Source organism: Aulonocara sp. 'chitande type north' Nkhata Bay, linkage group LG5 (assembly GCF_057382095.1).
Source record: "Aulonocara sp. 'chitande type north' Nkhata Bay isolate Kocher_YH1m ecotype deep benthic linkage group LG5, A_spYH_male_GT1.1, whole genome shotgun sequence".
NCBI classification, from domain to species: Eukaryota; Metazoa; Chordata; class Actinopteri; order Cichliformes; family Cichlidae; genus Aulonocara; species Aulonocara sp. 'chitande type north' Nkhata Bay.
This window is the reverse complement of record NC_141348.1, coordinates 16436345-16456458: the sequence shown is the minus strand read 5'-3', so window position 1 is coordinate 16456458 and position 20114 is coordinate 16436345. Positions and strand designations below refer to the sequence as shown.

The following is a 20114-nucleotide window of genomic DNA, read 5'->3' as shown; positions in this document are numbered from 1 at the left end:
CATGCCCTTGAACGCACCCTTGAGCCTGTCAATTATTTGTCCATATGATTGAAGGAAGGAAAGAGGGAGGAAGAAAACAGAAGGCTGGCTAACATTCCTTAGCAGAGTGATCATCTGCAAGACTTTGACTTTAGTTTATACTAAGGTCCTGTTGTAATGCATCACAAAGTTAACTCTATTAAGTCTACAGACAGCCGGATGGTGGAAAATAAATATCTTTTGTAACCTAATGTTATTCTTCTTGGCTCAGACAGTGACAGGTCTTAACCTTCCCACCAACCCAACAGGACTCGTGGACAACATCCTTTCATATACATTTCAGATAAGACTTCCTTAAACACCAATTATAGTGCATTCCAGATCTAAGGGCTCCCAATGAGACATTCATCTGTTTATAGTCCAGTAAAGAACATACCAGTTTTACCAATGGACACTTAAGTCCATTAATTAATGTTTTTTAAAGAAAAAGTACAGGTGGTTTAACTTGTCAACAGCATAAATGCATCTTTTAAAGATTATTTTTTGGGGCATTTTAACCTTTATTTGATAGTACAGCAGTGAAAACAGACAAAAAAAGTGGGGAGACAGAAGAGAGAGAAGGAGACACAGGTCAGCTTGAACCTGGGCTGCTGCACTATAGCCTTGTGGCATATGATCACCTGTTCACTCACTGAGGTAAACTGGATCTCTGAAATGCATTTTTTAAATAAATAAAAAGCAAAGGAAAATAAAAACCTCTGACCTGATGCTGGTGTTAGCTCAAAGGTCAAAGAAATACGAAACTAATGTGAAAAAACAAACAAACATCTGTCTCAGCTGCTGAAAATGGTAAATACGAACAATATGAAGGGACATTAGCAGGAACACAACCTGGATGAAAAAGCAGTGTTATACTTACAAAGCATTTTTGTCACTAAGCTCCATGCTTTGTGTGTGTGTGTGTGTGTGTGTGTGTGTGTATTATATATATATATATATATATATATATATATATATATATATATATATATATATATATAATATTCTGTAACTCTGTAACTTCTGTCGGTGCTGTGCTTTTTTGGAAATCGAATTTCCCAGAGGAACCCACCCGAGGGATTAATAAAGTTCTATCTAATCTAATCTAATCTAATGCTTAATCATAATGTCAATAAAGCTCCTTTCAGCTGCTCTCTTATTCAAAAAGGGGTCGCCACAGCCGGTAGCTTCACATTTGATTTGGCAGATATTTATTTATTTAACATTAGACGCCCTTCCTGATAAAACCTCTCTGGAATTTGTGTCTCCTGCTGGGATTTTAACCAGGGAGCTTCTGCTGTTGGGCGGAAGTATAAAGCACTACACAATGTAGAGCCACTAACTGCGATGTCAGTACTGATTAAAATAACTGTGATGATCATTTTGGAGTTATCAGAGTATTAGTAGAACTACTTTCCCAAAGAAGTCAAAATCCTGGTGGCTATGCTAAACAGTACAGGAGAGCTTCTGAAGAACAGAAATGTCTACCAATTTCAGGTGATTGAATTTAACATATAAGCTAAAGTGGTGGACACACTGACAGAGGATTACCATTTCTGGGGTGATTGCCATTATGATAAATTTAAGAATTAAAAGATCCACATAAGGAAGAAGGAAAATAAAAACTTGGTAAAGCATTGAAGTCTTGGAAGTTTGGAAACATGACCTTGCCCTAATTACTTAACCACCCAGCATCCCCTTCGCTGTCACTGCCACCTTCCAAGCAGTCGCATCAGGAGGTCGTCTCTGAGCTCTCTCTTCCGCATCTTACCCACAATCCCGCACTATTCAAATGGATCAGAGGACACTTGATGAAAGATGGTCTACAGTTAGGTTATTATTATCTAGGTGGGGAGAGTTCAACCTTTGACAGGTGGCTGCCAGCACGTTGGGAAGTGGGTGGAGGGGGCGTAGAAACGTGGTTAAGAAGACACCTTGACCTTGGCTCCTCCCTTGATGGCATTTAAAAAAATAAAAACTCTTGACGTCTAAGGGAAGGGTGGAATAGATCGAGGACCTGGTGAAGCTGGAGGGGCTAAAAATGTTTTCCATGTTCACTGTTGCTGCAGTTTAAAACAAAAAAAAGGAGGAAAAAGGGGGGGGGGAGAAAAAAGGACCCAGGGAATACAGGCTTGGACAGAGTGACAGGGATTAAACTAACACTGCATTAGTGAGGCCCGTTCTGCGAGGAGAGTTAAAGGCTGAGGGGAGAGGGGAAGCGAAAGCATGAAGAGATGGAGAGAGAATGAAAGGTGAGCTCGTATGCAAAAGGCTTTGAGAGCAGTTATAAATGAATAAATATGTTAATAAAAAAACTGCTACTGCACAAAATTAAAAAGAGTTCAAAGCAAGATGAGAAAGCATGTCCTGCGGGCATGTGCAGCGGAGAGGGACAGCACAGAGGAAATGACTTTTGCTTTAAAAAGAAGAAATAATATATAGAAAAAAGAAGCAAGTTAAAGAACAAGGATGTGGCCCAGCAGGGAGGTTGCATCATTGAGGTGTGAAGAAAGGTAAAGAACTAAGATAAGACGTCATAGCAAGTACACTAAAATATATAGAAGAAGAAAAGGGTATGTGGCGTGTTAAGGAAGGTAATGGTGTGAGAACAAGGCAGGTGTTCATTCTTGCTGCACTAGTAAGTGAAGCCAATCTGCACACAATAAGATATATAAGCAATTTCAGCATTTATGAATAGCCACAGAAGCTGTAATGTGCTGATAATAAGAGAAAACTTTAGAGGAAAAACAGAAGAAGCAGATATAATGTGATAAACTGTGAGTATTACCAATCACAAAGACAGCATGATTAAAAAGGACACACTTGCCTCTTCCCATCTCTCTCGGTCTCTCTCTCACACACACCATGTAGAATCTTACAAATAATGCTGTTTAACACTGAAACATCAATCTCAGTTGAAATGCATGGAAATTATAACAATGTCCTTAAAGATCAGAGTGAAAGAGCAGTGTGACCATTAGCTGGTAGTATGGCAGACAAGAGATGGCTTCTAACACTGAGAGAAAAAGGTTGGTCCATAATGAGAGCAGCGTGAGGACAGGATGGAAAAGGAGTAATAAAATGTAAAAAAAATCTGAAACAAGTCAAAGTTTTCTTATGTCAAACTGTAAAGAAAAAGCAGAAACAAGGGCACGTGTCTGAAGTTAATAAAGACACCAGCAAGCGCTGCTGATGAGTCACAGCTCAAGATGTTCACACAGTGGAAAAAATGCAATATTTAGCTCTAAACATCTGAAAGGTGACACAGGTGGGTGTTTTATCACAGGAACATTTTCTATGTTCTGATTACGTTGCTTTGTTGTATGTTTTCTTTACAGTACTGGCTAAGTGAATAATCCCTTTCTGTTATCCAGCCACAATAATTTAAAAAAAAAATCTCCTCAGACTGATATTAGTTTGCTTATCAGCTGAACGAGAATCCTCTTCTTAGTCGGAGGGAGACAGTGTTTCATAATCAGCTAACTGCTTCCATTTGTATCATGCATGGCCCTCTGTGAAGAAATTGAGCCAGATTTTCATCTTCATTTATTTTCCATTTCTTGGGGACACACGGAAGGAGATTAACATTGCACAACATCTCCGATCTCATCGTATGCAATTTGAGTAATGCGGTCATCATCCTCAGGCTTTACTTATTTCCCAGTAATGAGAGCAAATCAACTCCCAGTCTGCTTGCCAGTGAAGGCAGCTGGCAAAGAGGACGTTACTTCTGCAGTCGGTGTCTCTTTCACCCCGTTCTTTCTGTGCACTTTGAAAGGCTATTCTCTTCCCCCACCCTCCTGCCTCTGCATGTAGCTCATGAGCGGCCAACAGCACAGTTAGCTTTGGTCTGATATTTAATTAAGCCTTCGAGGCTGCGCCATGAGGGGGAATGCTGCCTGGTAAGGGACAGATGCGGGCTATGCGCCAATCCGGAGAGAGTAAGATGAGGCTACCATCTGCAAGGAGAGAGAAAAAGATCAGGGTGGCCCTCCCCGACACTCGTGTGCTGTAATGAAAGTAATGCGGCGGCTAAATGGGGAAGACTAATCAAACTCTTGGGAGTAAGGAGAAAACAAACACAAGCCACGAACAGCTACAATCAAACACAGCCATTAACACCAGAGGAAAGACAGTAAGTAAAAAAAATAAAAAGAAACGCAGTCAAACCCTCAACATCTGTGCTCGATTATGATGCCAGACAGCGCTGATTGCTGTCGAACAGGTGGAATCTGTTCTTTAGAAGAAGAAAAAAAAAAAAAAAGGAGGCCGGAAATGTCAGTCTACAGGATCATTAAAACAAGTAGCGTAGGCACAATTATACTTTCCCAGTATAGAGCTATTTTACGATAAGTAGGAGGAAAAAAACAAAACAATCTGCACCTCCATTTGCTTCCATCTAGAAGCACATAGTGTACCTTTAAATAACTTCAATTATGCTGTCAGCTGCATATTGATGTCAAGAAAGCTAGTGACTCTGTCGACTCTAGTTTATGAGTCACTTTGCCGCAGTGATTTTTGGCTGTGTCACAACTATGTATCAGTAATATTGTGAAAATGGACTCATAATCTACTACAGCACCATAGGCAACGCAGGAAACTAATGATCCGAAACAAAGAAACCATCTAATAAGCTTTACTAATTGTTTAAGCACAAAAGTGAATATGTGCGCCGGATTTTTACCTTTCATGTGAATTAAAAGGCAAATTTAGGGCCAGCGCTTAGTTCTGTAAAATGCCTAGTGTAATAGCCTTATCAACACATTTTATTTTAATTACACTTAGGCACCATTAGGGCAAGTGCACAGAGCGGGTCATGTTTAATGACTGCTTGTATAATGATTTCATTTACGACTCCCATTTCCAGAAATGCTGGAATGCGATGTAAAATGTAAATCAAAACAAAAGGAAATCATTTGCGAATCATTTAAAGCCTAAATTTAATTAAAAAACAACAACACAGAGACAAATCATCAAACTTTTTTTTAGTTTTTTTAAGCTGTGCTCATAAATAACTTGTTAACGGCAAAAGATTTTTATAAACTGGTCGGCATGCATCCATCATTCCCTGCTTATCCCATTCAGGGCTGGGATACACCTGGGACAGCCTGTCTCTTACAGGGCTAGCACTTTAAAATCAGCACACTAGTCAAATAACAATGAAATTTCCCAGTTTCAGTATTCGACAATTTTTCTTTGTGCCATCAAATGTCTAATTGAATACAGTAAAATCATTGTTTTTAACAAAGGAATACAGATTTTTAGAAGATGGGGCTGTAAGCGCAGCAGATAAAGCTGACATTATCTTGGAAAAAGTTCTGCTTTCTCTAAACTTTTACCTTTTTTCCCCCAATTCTACCAGACTGTGAAAAGGTCAGACATTAAATGGTTTTCTATTCATGCAGCGATGGCAAGTGAACCAAAAGGAGAGACAGGAAAATAAAATCTCTCTGTTTTGCATCTACCTTGACATATAATGGTCTTGAAATTCTTTAAGCAGAATATGTTGCCTGTTCAGTTGAGGTTGAAAAGTCAACCAACATTTATAAATCATAAGCGCGCTTGGTAAAAGCCCTCTTACTACTGGCGCGTCAGTTCAACCAGATATATGGGCCTAACAAGACTCTAACAAACAGATTTGAACACCAAAATAGCCAAAGACTGCAACATTTATCCTCTTTGTTCGCTACAACTAAATAAATAATTATCATGTCACTGTCTTGTCTGGTTAAGCCCAGTGTCCATGTGTCTCTGCATCTAATGATGCATCTCGGTGCTACTCAGTGGAAAAAGAATATCAGTTTCCCTGACCAACAATGACACCTCTTTGTGACACTCCTCCAGTCACGGCTTGCATGACAGCTGAGTCCTCATTAGAGGACAAGTCCACCTGAATTTCAGACACAGGACAGCACCTCTAATGACAACTTGAGATGCCCCCGGTCTCCTCTCAGTCTTTTTTCCCCCTTTTTCTTTTTTTTTTTTTTAATTGCCATGCAAGCAGAAGGGTGATCATAATGATAATGGTGTTGTGGAGCAATGGGTGCTAAATGACCATGGAGATATCTGCAGGGCGAATCATTCGTCTCGGAGCAAAAACCAGGGTGAAGACATTTACTTGTATCGAGGCTCATCGGGAAACAGTTAACAAAAAAAAATAAAAAATAAAAATCAACTTGTTAAAGACAAGATCGCCAGAAAAAAAAAGAAAAAGAGTAAAAAATAAATAAATAAATAAAAAAAGTTTAACTAGCTGAGAGGCCCTTTTATTGACTGATACAATTTCTTCACTTCAGCATTAACAACTGCAGAGAAAAACTCTAAAATCTACAGACATCTGCTGCTGCATTAGTGGGCAGGAGGAACGCAATGCCAATTCCACTGATGACTAATGAAACGTATCTAATGGCTGGAGCTCACTACAACGAAGCACAGCCGAGCTTGCACATTTTACTCCACAATTTCTGTATCTGCTCGAACTACTTTCAACTCCGGCACGACCAGGTGCCCCATGTTTACCCGATGTGCCCTGACAACAAACAATAGGCGGCACGCTCACTGGCACATTAGTATCATCCTAATACGATAGAGAAGACGTGTGAAAAATAATTCCACAACATGAAAAGGTTGTGGTGCGTAATGAGGAGGTGGAAACACTAAGCTGCTTACGGAAATCAGCTCTTTGAGAGACAGGCTGCTTTACCCTGCAAAGCCTATTTACAGCTGTTAAGACTATTTCAGATGCATTGCTTTTTTCCCCCTTTTTAAAACCAACGCAAGACCTAAGAGCCAGCTAATGTAATGGATAACAACAGGTCCTTGGAGAGGGCAGTGTAATGTGCATCTGCTTGTTTATTTTGGAACGCTCATATTGTGCTTGAAAATTCTCGACGTTTTTATGCGCATGTGTCTTCACAGCTATCATGCTGCCTACGGGTGGTTTTCTGCTTTGTCTCCAAGTCGGCGGGTCGCTGTGTCTGTGTTAATAACCTTTTGTTTCACACCCCCTCCCCACCCCCACTTTCTCTCCTCATTGCGTGCTATGAGTGCTATCTTGGCAGGTAGTGAAAAACTGCAGGCTAACATCTGTCTTCCTGTGTGACAGAGCAGCACTATGGAGGGGCGAGAGCTGTTCAGTCCATCAGCAGGAGCCCTGCAGTGAGTGAGACGCAGATATCTGCAGTTGGCTCCAGCTAACAACCTGCTTTTGTTTACTTATCCCCTCCGATGTGATTAAACTGGCAAATGAGTACCATCAATGATGATTTTACAGAAGGTCTGGGCACATTTTGAGGGGGTGTTTAGGAAATACTAAAAATAAGGGGAGCTGCGAGTAGGAGTGAGCAACAACAGCCTGAAGTAAGGGACGAATGAAAAAGAAAAATCATATGGGAAAGAAAAATAAACAAATGTACAGTAAAAAAAAAAAAGTTTTGCATTGTACGTCTCAAAACACTCAAAACACACTCATGCTATAATACACTCACGACTTAAATATGAATAAAGTCAACATGTATTGTGGAAGAAAAGAAAAAAGACACTTTCACACGTATATAGTATACAACATATATAACTGGATAGTTCTGTGACAAAGACATTACAAGGCTGAAAAGAGTGACTAAAGAAGAAGGCAACAGCGCACTGTGTGGTTTCAATACATAAGAAACTCCAATGCTGTTTTAACTTCACAATCACAATTTAAGAGCTATGTAACTCATCCCATTTAGAACGTGTGCAACAAGTTCTAAATGGGATGAACCAGGATTGTCTCTACACATAACAGACAATTTACCAAAGAACCCATTTTAAATTGTATCTTTAGGCACTTAAGCCTCTTGCCAAAACACAATTTGTTCTCATTTTATTATTTGACTCTAGGAAAACTGCCAAAGATAACAGTCTGACAGGCATAAAATATTTTTGGAACAGCACGGTGATTTCCAAAGTGCTATTACCCAAACATGTGGCACATCTCAGCATGGTGTGCAGTGCGTTCTTAAAAAATATTGAGGAAACTGGACAAGTAGAAGACAAAAGATGACTTGTATCTGAAAGACTTGCCCTTAACCCTCATCAGAAATGGTCTCAGTGGTAGGATGGCAATCAAGAAGTTATTATTAAGGGAAATTGGAGAAAAGGCTGAGGCATGCCAAATTACAGCTAACAGCTACAAATTTGTCAGTTTCTTATCATTTGGGCACAAATATTTCATATCAGTCTCTTAGCAGCTGCAGCCAATGACCTGACGGATTTTCCAATCATGTTTTTACTGCAAACTATACATTACACTGTGCAGTCAACACAAAGACTGAGTATTATTAATTATGCACTGTTGGTCAGCAAACATTAAATATCCAAAAGATAGTGGTGTGTTCAAAAAAAAATGTCTATCTGGAAGCCACAGACTCAAGACATGAACCGCTTAAACAGCTCTTTCATATATAGGCTTGCATGTCAAAAAAGAGGTAGTGAGCTAGCAAATACATCTTCCCCTGTGTGTTTGTTCAGTGATTCACAAGCTCACCCATCTGAATGGTTGACACCAAACAGACCCAATCTCAGCACAGCTCCACTCACCACATAATGTTTACACTGGAAACAGTAGAGGTGGAAATGACAAAGACTCTGATGGAAATTGCTGGCAGCAAGAGCACAAAGATGGCAGCGAAACAAGCGCAAAATTCAGAGGCTCAGGCTGCATATTCTCATGAAGTGCGAGAACCCGTTGTAACATCAAGTGGCTTGATAGATGAGCAGCTGCTTCGGTGTCCTCTGTCCAGCAGACCAACGAGGAGAGGACGCAATGAGGGCTCCAGCTGGTCTACACAGTCACACAGACCAACTTCTGAGAGGGTCGTCTCATCTCTCAATACTTCAGACAAAGACAGAAGAAAAAGAGCTGTGGTTGAGCCAACACTACTCAACGCTAACTGCTACTGTCAGCGCTTTTCACCAGAGACTCTGCCTCATTTTCTGAAGGGGGAAGATGAAAGTGGTCTTAAAAGGCGCTTGAAATGTTGAAGTGCATGAAGCAGCTCCAGTGGGGACAGTGTGAATGAGAAGGGAGGATGTGCACAGCGAGGAGAGGTCTGGCCATTTTCCGTGTTTTAACCATGTTTGACAGTAAAATATTTGTCTGTCCCTCGCTGAAAAGGAAGAAGGGCCCCATGTGCACGCGATGTGTACAGTACCTTTTCCCCCCGTTTTCAACCCTCTATTGAAGTGCAAGATATGTCCAAACATTTGTCATTGATAGAACGGGAGAGTTATCACACACAGAGCTGAGTATAATAGAATTTGATGACAAAAGACCCAGGTCTTACACAGCACTGCTATCCAAATCAAGGTAGGCAAAAATTGGATGTGAACTGGAGAGAACACGCACACACACACACACACAACAGAGAGAAAATATCACTGCGTTGCTTCTTACAAATTCACTGCTCAATGAATCATGGAATAGCCTTAATAAAACATGCAATTTAGGCTGAGTATTATTCAGATAATGGCTCTACAACTGCACAAGTTTTGGGACACAAAGGCATAAAAGAGCTCAAGTGAACTGAAGCATGAGTAACGCTAATGTGCCATATAAATACTCAAAGCCCACGACAAGGTTTCAACATATTTCTGATTGTCAAGTCCTACAATACATATATGATACCAAGTCAATCAAAGCTCACGTTTGTACAGTGGGTTAGATTCAATTACATGCATTGCAGTTTGTTCATCAATTCAATTTTCACCATTTTTGCTTAATGTATATTTATGCATATAAAATCTGTTAGTTCACAGTCTGTTTCATGCAGGTCAGGTGTAGTAGCTGCCAAGCACAAGCTTTCGAGAAGTCAGCAATATGTGCAGATTTCTATTTATTTCTCTGGTTGAAATCCAAAAAAGGAAGAAGAAAAAAAAAAACACAGTTGGATTGGCACTCGCATTCATTTTTCATTCAAGTTTGAATTAAAGAAAAGATAATGAAATGTATTTCACTTCATTTGAATGCATCTCATGTAACCTAATTTTAAACTACTTAAGATGTAGAATTCATTTCATTTAGTAAAATTTCCACTAATTCAATTCAATGGCAAGCTAAGATGCAGTGTTGGATATGTTATTGTGGTTGTGTCGATGCAAGACAGTTGCCTTTATACAAAAGAGCAAACTGTCTTTCCTCCATCCACACCCTTTCGATCTGTGGTGCTGAATCCAAAATGTTTCCACTCATAACTTCCCAGGATGATTCTCCATTCAGGCCTTTACTTCATCCTCTGACTGCATGACATTTGCATCCAGTATTTACTGCTCTTTAAACAAATGCCGTCTTCCCTCTATCCGTGCAATGTTTCCTCTGCCACTACAGTAGCTGCCTTAGAGGCTTAAAGTCGAGAATTTTTCACTTTAATTCTTCAAGCTTTTCTTTTCATAAAATTGTAAACCATATTTACTCTAATCACACCTTTGGTGATCATGGCCAAAGTACTAAATTTTGACTCATCCAGACCTTGCTTACAAATATCGCTTCATATAGTGCCATTTACAGCAGATGTTCATTTCTGAGACGAGGTGGCAGGTTGGGTTTCCCTCTGATGACTGTTAAATGTACCTATTTGTGCAAGAAACACTGCTACTTAAGAAAATAACATACTGAAAAAGAAAGACCTCATTTCCAACCTGCCAGGCTTTGCTGACTAAAGCAGTGATTTTTAACACTTAGAAAAGTCTGTGCTCCATTTTCTGACTTTTGCAAACAAAAATACCGACTTTCATCAGTGGAGTCTGCTATAATGTAACATTTACTGCCTCACTGGGGAAAAAAAAAAGCTGTGTAATGGCACTAGTTTGACAGACTAGTCTACCTAGTTTAACCATTGAATCGAGTAATTAGTCATATCCCCCAACTACACTACAAAGTACCATAGCGGAGCATTAAGCCTGGTGAAATGTCAGGAAGGTGTGAAGGTTTGGAAAGAAATAGAAACCACCCGAGCCTGATCTGTTTGCTTCATTTTTAGATCCTCAGTGTGAACAGCACACGGCTGCCGAGTGTTACCACCAAGTCTGTCGAGTCATACAATTTATCAGCTATGAAGGTGTGATCAGCTGAATAAGAAATCTTGACCTTCACAACAAAGTTCTAGCCCGTCAGTTTAGCCCCAATGACTTTATGCAGTTCTGGCACTTTATAATTGAACAGTAACTGAACACACATACAATAATTGCTGTTAAATAATTTTTCACTAAGATTTAACCAGCACACATTTTTACTTGCATTATTCATTAGGAAAAAAACAAATCTGATGTAATAGGGAATTTTAAGAATGCCTCATGCTCACCCTTTTGTATTAATCCAATGCAACGATGTCCCATGTTCATTAAGAAATAAAGCTACAATAAAACAAGATGTTCAAGCAGCTATAATGATCGACAAACACCCCAATTATCTAATATTAAATAAAAATAAGAACAAAAAAAATAAACACAGAAAGCACAGCACAGAATTTCTGGTGGCAAACAGGCCAGTCTAGACAGATCGGAGGGGAGCGTGATGGAGGACTCAGGTGAGGTGCGTCATGGTTGGATAAGGAACTCCTCAAAATGACTTGTGGTGATGCCCATGGTGGAAAAGTGCATTTTCGTGACAGATGGCACTGGCTAGGCCGTGTGTGGGGTTGGTGTAGAGGCATATGGTACCCTCTAGATGATCTCATGCAGCAGCGCCAGGCTCAGTTGGAGGTGTAAATGTTTCTCTGCACCCTGCCAGAGGAAGTGGAACCATTCGCATCACCAGCAAAAGTGTATGTGTGTGTTATGTCATACCTTGTAAGACTGGCAGTTTAGTTAAGACTAATGAACTATTGTGATGTATCAACACGTCTGACGTGTGGGTGTGCGTTTGTGTTGACCTGAAATGCACTCAGTTTCACCTCTCACCTCACCAGCTAAACCTTGTAACCTTTCCACCAGACCGAAGGCACGCACGTACACAACTGAAACTATATGTGTAATATATTGAATAAAGCTACTGGTCCGGACGGGATTCCCGGCCGCGTCCTCAGGTCATGCGCGGCTCAGCTGCCTGGAGTGTTCACGCACATCTTCAACCTTTCCCTCTCTCTGTCTGTAGTCCCAGCCTGCTTCAAAATGGCCACCATCGTCCCTGTACCCAAATCCTCCACCATCTCCTCATTGAACGACTGGCGACCTGTAGCCCTGACCCCCATCGTAAGCAAATGCTTCGAGAAGCTGGTCAGGGACTTCATCTGCTCTGCACTACCCGACTCACTGGACCCTCTACAGTTTGCATACCGCCACAACAGGTCCACTGATGATGCCATAGCCCTGACACTACACACTGCCCTGTCACACCTGGAGAAGAGAGACACGTATGTGAGGATGCTGTTTGTAGATTACAGCTCAGCATTCAATACCATCGTTCCCTCGAAGCTGGACAGGAAACTGCAGGATCTAGGACTGAGCAGCTCCCTCTGCAGCTGGATCCTTAGCTTCCTGTCTGACAGACGCCAGGTGGTCAGACTGGGCAGCATCACCTCATCCCCCATCACACTGAACACTGGTGCTCCACAGGGGTGTGTACTGAGCCCTCTCCTGTACTCACTCTACACCTACGACTGCACAGCCACTAACAGCTCCAACATCATTGTGAAGTTTGCGGACGACACTACAGTGGTGGGTCTTATCACCAACGGTGATGAGACGGCTTACAGGGAGGAGGTCAGTGCCCTGACCCACTGGTGTCAAGACAACCATCTCACCCTCAACGTCGCAAAGACAAAGGAGTTGATAGTGGACTTCCGGAGGTGCAGAGAAGTACACACCCCCATCACCATCAACGGCGCTGCTGTGGAGAGAGTGAGCAGCTTCCGGTTCCTTGGTGTACATCTGGCTGAGGATCTTACGTGGTCAGTACACACAAACAAAACAGTGAAGAAGGCGCAGCAGCGCCTCTTCTTTCTCAGGAGACTGAAAAGATTCGGCATGAGCCCCCGCATCCTCAGGACCTTCTATCACTGTGCCATTGAGAGCATCCTCACTGGATGCATCACCACCTGGTATGGCAACAGCACCGCCTACAACTGCAAAGCTCTCCAGCGAGTAGTGCGGTGCTCTGAACGGATAATTGGAGGTGAGCTTCCCTCCCTCCAAGACATCTACAGGAAGCGCTGCCTGAGGAAAGCGGGGAGGATCATCAAGGACTCCAGTCACCCCAGCCATAAACTGTTCAGACTGCTTCCATCAGGAAGGAGGTTCTGCAGCATCCGGTCCCGTACCAGCAGACTGAGAGACAGCTTTTTCCATCAGGCCATCAGACTGCTGAACACGTCATAGACACCTCAGCTTCACTACTGGAACTTCAACATTATGCACTCCATACTGTACATTAATGCCACTTGTTTTGCACATATTCAACTCTGTATATTTTATATATTTTATTATTATTATTATTATTATTATTTATTTTTTTATTTTTTACTATTTAATTTGTAAAAATGTGTATACACACACACACACACACACACACACACACACACACACACACACACACACACACACGTAGGAAAATATTTAGTATACACATCCAGAAATGCATACACTATTATATATTGTACATATATTTATTAGTTTCAGGTTGGCCATTCTTGTATTTTGCTCGTTTGTGTTGTTGTGTTTGCACATCTCTGTTGCTTGTGGGGCTCGCACACAAGAATTTCACTCGCATGTGCTGTGCCAGTGTGCCTGCACATGTGATGTGACAATAAAAAGTGATTTGATTTGATTTGATTTAAATGTTTTAATCAAATGATACTACTTAAAACTTAATAAAAGAATATAAAAGAAAAAGATAACAATGAACAACCTGGTTATTCAAATAGCCTCATCCAGACAGCTCCTCAAAATAACCACCAAAAAATGCACACTTTACAGAGGAAACAAAGACATTTCAGAAGTATACTTCCTGACTTATTCTGAGTCATCTGTTACCAAACAAACTCAAATGCAGCAGGTTGTTGAATACACTCAGGCCTTTATTCAGGCCTGTTTCTAGATTATATGTGATATATGTATTGTAAGCCTGTATGCAATCTTTCCATAGCTCTAGGCCACTTTACTCAATAGATCGGCCGGACATCGCGCCGGACGAAGCTTCTGACCATCAATTAACTGACCGAGCTTCAACTCTTTAATAAGCACCAAAATGCAATGTGTATAAAATGATTACAGTTGCTCCTGCAATGAAAGATTATTATATGATTATGATACCACCTGAAATAACAGACTTTAATGTAATGTTAACAGCTTCAATATATGCTTTAATGCAATGCTTGTTACGTGGTTATAATGCAATAATAAAATAGCAGTAAAATAACTTGTTCAATCCTACAATTGTTAAACAAATAGTGAATCAAAATGTCAGCAGTAACTGTTTCAGCATCTACTGAAATATCAAGCCTTTCCCACATATATTTTGGCATCTACACAGAAGTGGTGCTTTGCCTAAAGCGGTGCTTTACCTAAAGTCTGTCAAATATACTCTTGTTGAATTTCCACATTTTGCTGAATTATGAAGAAAGACAAATATAAATAATACACCTGCAAGCAACAATTACAGGAGCCAAGTAGTTCAGAAATGGAAAGACCTTTTTTTTTTGTTTTGTTCCAATTTTGTTGAAGAAAACTTGAAAAAGAAAATGCTAAACTTGCTGTGCAGGAAATCAGCTAAGCACTCACAAAGTACTCAGTCGACCCTGAAAATCCAGATTCCACGAAAAATGGATGAAAAACAAAATGCTCATTCATGCTGTTATTCTTCCGATGTTGAACGGATAGAGCATGTACTACAAATCAAACGTATATCTGATACAAAAAAAAAAAAAAAAAGACAGTTCCAAACCAGTCACACAAAACTAGGATGGTTGCAGTGATTATATCAGAAACTGGCTGCTGGAGCAACATTACACATACAAACACCAATCATCTAAACGAGCATATAACCTACATTTAATTCATTTACTGCATCTGGAAGCACAGTTTCTGAATTCACTACACTAAGCATATTTCATATGAATTGTACAGAAAGTGTTGGTTCAACATACCGTAAATATAGGTTGAGCTTTGATGAGGTTATGCTGCGTATGGAAACTTGAGATACGGAGATGTGGCGGTTAAGGTTTGGTTAGAGCATGACAGTCTGATGAAAGCTCTAAGGTTTAAAGATCATTCAAGTAAGGAGTGAACAGGAAATACAGCGGGACACTTTTTTTTCCCCACGACCGAATTATGATCATGTTGTCATGCATGTGATAAAAATATAGTATTTTATAATACTACTGTAGGGCTGTGCAATATGACCAAAATCTCATATCCCGATACAAGACATCTATCGTCCCGATAACGATATAAATCACAAAAATTTAACATTTTCTGTAAATTCTGTGAATCTCGGGCAGCTCGACTTGCGTGAAGTGTTTCCAGCTGCGCGTCATGTACCTGAAGTCGAGTGTTTTAACCGATGCTTGAAACGATACATTTTTAGACATAAGTTGTAACGGCCGCCGTTTTCTTTGTGAGTATTCATTAGACGCCGTGCTGCGGGGAAAAGCCTGTTCTAACGTTTGAGTCCAAGGTTTATTTTTTAGCACCTGACAGCTCCTTTTTACTTCTCATCCGTAAACACTCTGCATCTTTCACGTGATTCAGTTTATTTTGAAAAGTCTCAACAGGATCTTGAGCTTTATTGTGAAAGGTTTATATGGAAAATAAACAAGCGGACACGCGATGGTTTTACCGTCGTTGTTGCTAACGACAACACATAAAAACAGGCGCTTGTCCGTCCGTAGTGTGGTTATATTACAAGAGAAAGAGAGCACTTTAAGAAATTAATACAGCCACTACAGTGACCATCAAAACGATGAAAAAATATTGCCGTAAACAGTTTATTTTTTTTTGATAATTTTGATACTAGCAGCCTATCACAAAAACAAATTTGTTCCCATTAGCAATGAATCTAGGAAAAAAAAAAGCCAAAAACAGCGGAGTTTGACAAGCATAAAAACAGTACCAGCACCAACAAGGTGATTCCCAAAGAACAATTTAAAATAAAAATAAAAATCTTCCTAACAAAATACTTTTTAAAAAATGAGGGGTGGCTTAAGACTTTTGCAAATTTCCACATCTGACAGAATTTTTGGCTTTTACAGCCCATGTAACTATTGTATGCAGCTGTAATTAGGTTGTTATTTAGCTGTTGTTTATATTGGGTTTTTTGTTCACTTCAAAGTTCAACAAAATGTATGGAAGCTAGTTTTACTGATACAATACGTACAAAAAACAATATGAGCTTCTTTCCCTTGAGTACAATAGATCCTGACCAACAAAAGAGCCTCTTTCACTTCTAAGAACATAAACCACTATATATAGAATAACCCCCTCCCCCACACACACACACACGGTTTTTATTCTGAGATTGACGTCTATGTCATCCGACAATCTGAGTGCTTTTAAAGTACCTCAACTTCAGAGGGGAAAAAAGTGGAAACCAATGTAAATGTGTCTGTGAGCTGGGAACATCCCATAGAGCTCTCGTTCCCTCTCCTATCCAGCAACATCACAAAATATACAAGAATAACCAAATTTGCAAAACTGCATAAACACACACATAAACCTGCCTCATCAAAGGGTTGGCTAATGTCAAGGTAGCTTGCTATTATTCAGTAAGCCAACATATCAAACCAACCATCCTTTTAATAAGCACACATGAGATTTGACAGCCATGCATAAAAACTGTTTACACTGAATATTCATAGCAGTGGGAAAAAAATAAATTAAAATATTTCCTTCCTCTGTTAATTGTCATTCTGGCAGTGAGGCTGTGCTAAGCACAAAGAGAGGAAGAGAGCAGCAGAGGGAGACTGAGGTGAGCGAGGAGTACGAAAAGATTAAAGTATAAAACTGAAAACAAGAAAGGGAAAAATGAAGGACGCAGAGAATATGACTGCAGCACAATTTCTGAAAGGAAAGTCAGGAAGATGACAATGCTAAAAGAGAACACTTTGCCATCTGATATAAGCTGTACATATACACAAGTATATGTTGCTCCCATTCATCACACAGGCTCAACATGCGGTTAAGATAAGAATCCAGACCGATGTTTTTTCCCATCACTGCTCTGTCAATGAACGAGTTCTGTGGGAGGCAGAGGAAATGGCAGACATGAAGGGCTTTCGTACCAAGAAAAGAGAGGGAAAATGTGGTTTTGATTTAGAATTCAGACTGAAAATCCATCAAGATTTGCTCTGCAGATGCATCTGTCAGGCGGGTGGCGACACACAAAGTGGACTGCATAATCATATTCTCTTTGGCAGTAGCAGGGCACAGGTATGTGTGTTTGTATATTTGTGTGCATGGCCGTGCAAATCTGCTTCGAAGGCAAACACAAAATCTATATTCATTACTGCAGTTACTGTGACATCTTTTCTATGCTGTGGTGTGCTGGGGGAGCAGCACAGCAAAGAAGGACTCATCCAGGCTGGAGAAACTGATCAGGAGGGCTATGAAAGTTTTAGGCCTTAGCAGATAAGAAACAGCGCTTTCAAAAATGCACTAAAAAGTTATTTCTTTAAACTGTCTTTATAAAGTGCAGTATGCAGAACAAAAAATAGCAATGGTGTTTATATTAAGTATGATTGCTTGCTTTTAAGACGGCACCGTTCCTTCTAGTTAGGTTTTAATTTCACTAAAACCACTTTGCCCTGTTTGGCATGGACACAGGATATCTGGGATGTGCTGTTTCTGGCGTAGGATGTTGGCCAAAGATCTTTTAGGCCCAGTGAACTGCTGGGTTGTGGCTCCTAGATAGGAATCATCTCTGGCCTGCACCTTAAATTTTGGATTAAAGGTGGCTCTGATGAGTTTGAAAGCTGGGTCAACACCTTGGGCTTTGTACACAATTGTGAGCCTGTGATACTCTGAGGCAGGCCACGCTGTCCTACTTGGGGTCCCTATGGAAAGCGTCATTGCTATAGTGTGCTGTGCTTTGTCTGCACAATGCTTAGGTAAGCAGTATGTGTCAAACTAACATCCACATGAATGCCAGGGCGCAAAGTTTCCCAGGAGAACATTCCATTGTAACAAGATCGTGTTATGCAATTTATCTGAATAAACTCAAGGAGATATAAAATAAAACTGGTCTGCAGCTGATCGGTTATATAGCAAGGATAGTGTACAAAAAGCTCTCTGTCCAATATAGGCAAGACGTACCAAAATCCACACGGAACATACAAGCAAAACTGCTCGAGAACAGCAGAGCTAAGATCCTGCAGGAACTCAACTTTAAGCAGTTCCACGGTGACATGGTGGTGGCTGACAAGCAAAAAACATTAGCAGTGATAGATGTGGTAATCCCAAGAAGGAGCATGAGAACGTCGAGAAGCACCAGGAGCTGAAGGAACAAAAAGAACAGATGTGGAAGGTGGAAGCTCAAAGTGATCCCCGTGGGAATACGAGCATCAGGTTGCTGTAAGCCCAAGCAGGGGGTCGCTCCAGGAACAGCATCTGAGACGATGCAGTCTTCAAATGACAGGATTGATTTCCTACTTGCATATTAAAATTTTTGGGTTATGGTGATGAAAATCTACCTAAAGAAAACAATCTGTTCCAAATCAGGCATTATCAGGCAATATGGTACAAACTCTAACTTTCATTTAAAGTATTTACATATTAAGGTTAGATTAAGAAATACTTAGATGGAAAAGTGTAATTTGTAGATGTAAACTGTAATCTGTACATGCATATACACACACAAAATACAAAAATTAGTAGCTTGTGAATGTGAATAGTGGATGTGGGTCACTGGTTTTGGACCGACAGCAGCAGTTAGTGTGGTAACGTTTTCAGTGTCCCAGTGGACCAGCCATCACAAAAGCTCCCTGCAGGACTCACCCAGTACAACACTAAAGAAATCAAACTCTACTTTCTATGAGCCATTACCTGGTAGCGAATCACCCATCTGACGCAATGCAAACTCTCCCCTAAGAGTGTCATTCAAGTTAAAGCGAATTAAAAGTCTGCTCCAGATACATGTTTTTAATGCTTTGATAGAGAAGGATAAAATCTGTTTGTCCTCAGCAGCAATAGAACAAATCGGTCTGTGCCCACCTTACCAGAGCTGGACCACTCCACAGTCCATGAGAGGAATGAGAGTTTTTTTTCCTGTGTAACATTGCTGCGACTGAACTGCCAATTTAACCACTTCACGGTTAAGAGAGGAGAGCAGAGAGGAGTGTACTAGTTGGTGTGAATGTTTGAGTGTTTGTGTGCTCATAGAAGCAAGCCTACTCCATGAATGTCATTCATCTGTGCCCGTGCTTCAATGTTTGATGAGTTCATTCAATTGTGTGTACGTCAGGGGTTCGCAGCAGGACATCGAAATCCATGTGAGTCACTCTGATCAGCTCAGATACCCCAAACATCCATATCTTTTGTAGAGAGCCATACCACGTGTCCTCTACAGTGGAAAGCCATGAAATAGATCTTCATCCTAGGCTGGCTCCATTCCCTGCCTTCCCATCACAGCCTCAGACACAAAGCTTGGCACAGCCTCGGCTTGTATATCAGCACCACAAATCTCAACTAAAGACTATTAATCTCTGCCTTTTTTACTTTCTAACACATTTATGTATGACCTAAAATGGCCCAGACAAAGTCAGTCAGTGTGTGTCTGAAGAAATGAACCATATGTGGATGCTCACTTGCATGCTTTATTAGCGAGCCAGCAGTAGTCAAAGGGCACAAAAAGTGCAAGACACACACAGATAAGGACCAACCAAAGCCCAGTGCATGAATAGAGATATTAGGGCAAAGCTGTTCTGAGGGACTATGGGAAGCAAGGGATTGGTTAACCAAGCTGACTTGAAATTACTGCAAAAACTTGGGTTAACATATTTGTTGTCAGGGACACTGGAAATGCATTAGTAACATAAAAAAGGTCCCAGTCAGCTGCGGGAGCTGTAATTTGAATGTGTTCCTACCAATTTTCAGCTCATAATTTTGTGACTGCTCATGCGATTTGTTTATGA

At 40.6% G+C, this 20114-nt stretch overlaps 1 protein-coding gene across 1 annotated transcript in view; it reads right to left on the bottom strand.

Moving 5' to 3' along the window:
• Positions 1–20114, bottom strand: part of suclg2 (succinate-CoA ligase GDP-forming subunit beta) — a 102819-nt gene that overhangs the window by 62595 nt on the left and 20110 nt on the right. The gene's annotated exons all lie outside the window — the stretch shown is intronic.